Source organism: Salmo salar, chromosome ssa20, assembly GCF_905237065.1.
Source record: "Salmo salar chromosome ssa20, Ssal_v3.1, whole genome shotgun sequence".
NCBI lineage: Eukaryota > Metazoa > Chordata > Actinopteri > Salmoniformes > Salmonidae > Salmo > Salmo salar.
This window is the reverse complement of record NC_059461.1, coordinates 72,938,697-72,944,261: the sequence shown is the minus strand read 5'-3', so window position 1 is coordinate 72,944,261 and position 5,565 is coordinate 72,938,697. Positions and strand designations below refer to the sequence as shown.

Genomic DNA, 5,565 nt, shown 5'->3' with positions numbered 1-5,565 from the left:
AAACAAGATATGACAAATGAGTCTAAAAGCCACTTGAGGGCAAATAAATATGATATGACCGTTCAGACTAGTCACATGGCCAGGAATCAGATTTGTATTGGACTTCAAACCACCTACAAAGGTTTGGCTGTTCAGAATGTGAGCAAGGCTTCAGACGATTCCTCCATACATTATCTTTCCAGAAACTTCTTCTGCCCTTACGGAATGCCTTAAATTCAAACCATAGGTTTTCAATGGGATTCAAGTCCGGAGACGGCCATTGCAAAATGATTGTTGTCAATTAAACATTTGTGTATTTTGATTTGTGCCTACTGTCTTGCAGGAAGAGTCACTTGCAGCCATGTTTCAGCCTCCTGGCAGATTCAACCAGGTTTTTGGCTAAAATGTCCTGGTACTGGGTAAAGATCATGATACCACTTACCTCAAGGGCCCCAGGACTAGTGGAAGTAAAACAGCCCCATAAAGATCCACCATATTTTACAGTAGGTATGGGGTTATTTTCTATTTATGCATCCTTATTGCGACACTAAACCCTCCACTGGTGTTCGTGGCCAAAGAGCACTATTTTCATGTAATCTGACCATAGCATGGGTTTAAATCCAAGTGCGGTTTATCAAACTCCAGATGTTTACATTTGTTGGATGACATGAAAATAGAGCTTTTCGGCCACACCCACACAAGTGGTGGGGTTGGCATCGAAATAAGGATGCATAAGCTTCGCTGCCGTACCCCTAATAATAAATGACAACATATACAATCAGCTTTCACCCAGCGTCGCTGCTTGAACCCCTAATGATAAATTAATTCCAGAATTGCTTTACATTCCTTTTTTATTACAATTTTGATAGTAGCTCAAGTCACAGTACAGATGGTACATCAGAAAAACAGAGCTTATGATGTCTGTTTCAGGTTTTTAAATAAACAGTGAGTGACACTTGAGTAAAATCATATCAGGATGGTCTTCAGGAAAACAACAAACATGCTAAGGGTGAGTCCCATATGACACCCTACATAGTGCACTTCTTTTGACCAGGGCCCATAAGCACTATAAAAAGGGAATAGGGTGCCATTTGGGATACAACCTAATTCAGCATTCTGATTCACAGACTTTCTAGGCCAGTTTGAGTAGCTCTGTAACCATTACACCCACCCCATCAAACACCTCGTGTACGGGAGCGTTACACATGAAGCCGGAGGTGGTGACCAGCTTGTTCTTGACGTCAATGTGGACCTCCCCCATCGTTCTTATTCACGTGTTTACAGCCCAGCTCAGTCATGGCGGTCGCCGTCTGGGCATAGGGCCATCTAGTTGTGGAAGGGAGAAGAGCAGCACGAGTTATGTTCCAACAGGGGCACACACACACACACCACTATAACCCACCTCTCACACTCTTTGTCCTGTCCCACGGTGATCTCACACCCTGGCAGGGCCCTAGCAGCTAGGACAGGGGAGATGCAACACATAGCCAGGGGCTTGCCTACTCCATGGAACCCCTTAATCAGCTTCTCTACCTGGGGCTGAACCGTGTACTCCTTCCCCTTCACAGCCCAGTCTGACAGGTTCTCAGCCACACCAAAACCACCTGCAGGACACAACAGTTGGGTTGAGCACAGTGTAGAGCAGTGGAAACCAGCCCTGGTCCTGGAGAGGTAAAGAGTGAGTAAGGATTGTGGTTGTATGCTGATGGTGATGATAATGAAAGAATGATAGTGACGGAGGTATATAATACACTGATAGTGATAGAGGTACATAATGATGAAGGATTAACGCTTACCTGGGATGACGAGGGCGTCGAAAGTGGTGATGTCCAGTTTGGCAAGGTCCGACACGTCACCGCGGGCAATGCGTGCACTCTCCTGCAGGACGTTGCGTTTCTCTACCGTGGGTTTCCCCTCGCAGTGGTTCACCACATGCATCTGATCCACGTTGGGGACAAACATCTGGACCTGGGGCGGTGAGGGGTTAGATAGTCAATACTGTACATCTGCACCTGCAGTACAGGCCAGGAGGAGATCGTCATAGTAGTGTCCATGCTAATGAGATTGGAACCTGCATTCCCAACGACAAGCACTCTGAACACTCAGGGGAGACTATGAATAGAAGAAGCAGTCATATAGAGGCATATTGACAACATTTAAATCAATGCAATCTGTGCACCACTTCCTAGACTAGAGGAAGTCTGAAGTTGTCACAGAGTTGGCTTATACAGTCAGAAGGTTAGTGTGGGAAGCGAGTTTGAACTACCCATGTAACCTTAAAGTCCTTACCTTAGCTCCAGCCCTGCTGAGGTGGACCAGCACAGCAGATGCCTCGTGGATCTCTGTCCCATCGTAGACCCCACACCCGGACAGAACTACGGCTATACACTTCACCATGGCTCCTGCAACAGACAGACAATAATTTGTCGTGTCTTTGGGCACCATTAAACTGAAGACATGTTTATCAATTAACTCCCTGCAATTATTATTACGCGATTAAACTGATTAATCGTTTAACTGTAATTAACTAGGAGATCGGGGCACCAAGGAAAATATTCAGATTACAAAGTTATAATTTTCCTAATATAACTTTCCTATATTATAACATTATATATTATATTATATTATAGTATAGGCCAATTATCTTCTGGTTTAAATGGTGTATTTTACCTCGCGTCCAGTCACATTCCAAACGTCGTAAATTGTTGTATCTGCACGAATCCAGCCTTTACTAAAGTCATCCATACATCAATTGTCTTAAAATCATTTATTTACTAAACTAAGTAATTCACAGAAATCATACAAACAGTAATTATCGTCACAAAGACTTGGTAGAGTAATGTGCCCTAGTGGGCTAAACAGGCATGGCTGGTGTCTTGTTAAACAAAGGGTCGTAAAGGGCAGCTGAGAAGACACTACAGAGTTGATAAATATTAACAATTGATATGCTAATCCTTTGCACATGAACGCTCACTCATTCGGGAACAATTGCAATCAATATATATTTATGCTCAGTGTGTCGTCGGGATCCTTGTTGGAGAGTTTTTGTCCTGTTCTCTCTCTCTCGGTTAGAATGGATCTTTCAAAGCGACATTCATTAATGCCGTTATAGAATGTATGTTTCGTCGGTCTTCGCGTTCAATTATATAATTTCTAGCTGCAGACTATTAATTAATATCAAAGACTTGTTATTAATCTGTCGGTCTCGATAGTCTAAAAGTTTAACCACGTGGTATAGTTAACTTTCAGTAGAGGAATTGGATGGTCAAACCTTGGCTCTCTCTTCTGAGGTAAGCTGGTCTGAAGAAAGTAACCCTGGGTGGGGGTTTTATTCGTGAACATAGAACAGGCTTGTCACATGACGCCTGGTCCTGTCTGTGTCCCTGGGGGGCGTGCCAATGACTGATTTAAGCTTTGAACAGAAATACATTCTATCACATTAACATCAGTACATAGCATCTCAACGTATTCCAAATAGCTTTATCCTTATTAATACATTTTATACAACCATTTAGATGCAAGTCCCATAGCTGAGGCTATTATATAAACAGTTTTATGGTAATATGGCTATATTGTCTCTTCTGAGTATCACAAAATTGTACCAATCGGACCAGTTCGTAGCTGGATTCTTCACCGATCTTTTATACCTTCTCCAGAACATAAATGTCGTTCGGTTCCCCAATTCTGTGAGTTGGAAGAATTTCCTTTTATCTCTATGAAACCCCTCTGTGTCCCCCAGGCGGCAGGACATTTCCTTTGGAATTTATGACCGCCTTCACCGGGCTTGGGTAGGGAGAGGTAGGTAGGGGGATGGTGCACACGGTACATTTTCACTAGCCTTCGGAGCGCGCTAACACTATTGGGACATAAATTATTAACTTTTTTGAACAAAACTACATTTGTTATGGACCTGGGATTCCTAGAAGTGCCTTCTGATAAAGAGAATCAAAGGTAAGGGATTATTTACAATAATATTTTTGATGGTTGATCGTTCCAAGATGGCTCCAACATTTATAGCCTAGACTTTTTTTCTGGGCATACCACGTCGTTTATTGCAAAGTGTGATTTCCCAGTAAAGTTATTTTTAAATCTGGCAAAGAGATGGCATTCAAGACATGTTAATCTATAAGTCTTTGAATGACAATATTACATTTTAACAATGTTTTCGAATAGTAATTTTGTAAATTGTAGCGCTGCTTCATCGGAAGCATTTGAGGGAAAAGATTTTCTGAATGTCATGCGCCGATGTAAAATGCTGTTTTTATATATAAATATGAACTTTATCGAACAAAAAATGCATGTGTTGTGTAACATGATGTCCTAGGAGTGTCATCTGATGAAGGTTGTCAAAGGTTAGTGCTGCATTTAGCTGTGTTTTGGGTATTTGTGATGCATGCTAGTTGCTTTGAAAATGGCTGTGTGATTATTTCTGGCTGGGTACTCTGCTGACATAGTCAAATTTTTTGCTTTTGCTGTAAAACCTTTTTGAAATCGGACAACGTGGTTCGATTCAGGAGAGGTGTATCTATAAAACGGTGTAAAATAGTCATATGTTTGAGAAATTGAAGTTATAGCATTTATGAGGTTTTGCATTTAGCACGACGCGATTCCACTGGCTGTTGATTAGGGTGGGACGCAAGCGTCCCACTGGCCCAGACAGGTTTTAAGGCTAATCTGAAGATGGTGCTGGCTAAAGCTAAAACTGGCGAGTGTAGAGAGTATAGGGATATTGTTATCCATGTCGGCACCAACGATGTTAGGATGAAACAGTCAGAGGTCACCAAGCGCAACATATCTTCAGCGTGTAAATCAGCTAGAAAGATGTGTCGGCATCGAGTAATTGTCTCTGGCCCCCTCCCAGGAAGGGGGAGTGATGAGCTCGACAGCAGGCTCATAACTCAATCGCTGGTTGAAAACTGTTTTCTGCCCCTCCCAAAGATAGAATTTGTAGACAATTGGCCCTCTTTCTGGGACTCACCCACTAACAGGACCAAGCCTGGCCTGTTGAGGAGTGATGGACTCCATCCTAGCTGGAGGGGTGCTCTCATCTTATCTACGAACATAGACAGGGCTCTAACTCCCCTAGCTCCTCAATGAGATAGGGTGCAGGCCAGGCAGCAGGCTTTTAGCCAGCCTGTCAGCTTAGTGGAGTCTGGCACTAGCACAGTCAGTGGAGTCAGCTCAACTATCCCCATTGAGACCGTGCCTGTGCCTAGGTTGGGCAAAACTAAACTTGGCGGTGTTCGCCTTAGCAATCTCACTAGAATAAAGACCTCCTCCATTCCTGCCATTATTGAAAGAGATTGTGATACCTCACATCTCAAAATAGGGCTACTTAATATTAGATCCCTCACTTCCAAGGCAGTTATAGTCAATGAACTAATCACTGATCATAATCTTGATGTGATTGGCCTGACTGAAACATGGCTTAAGCCTGATGAATTCACTGTGTTAAATGAGGCCTCACCGCCTGGTTACACTAGCGACCATATCCCCCGTGCATCCCGCAAATGCAGAGGTGTTGCTAACATTTACAATATCAAATTTCAATTTACAAAAAAAAACGTTTTCGTCTTCTAGTCATGA

General features: G+C 42.9%; 1 pseudogene; it reads right to left on the bottom strand.

Moving 5' to 3' along the window:
* Positions 1-1,111: 1,111 nt before the first annotated feature.
* On the bottom strand, positions 1,112-2,376 carry LOC106581289 (glutamine amidotransferase-like class 1 domain-containing protein 3, mitochondrial; annotated as a pseudogene).
* Between the last annotated feature and the right edge of the window lie 3,189 nt (positions 2,377-5,565).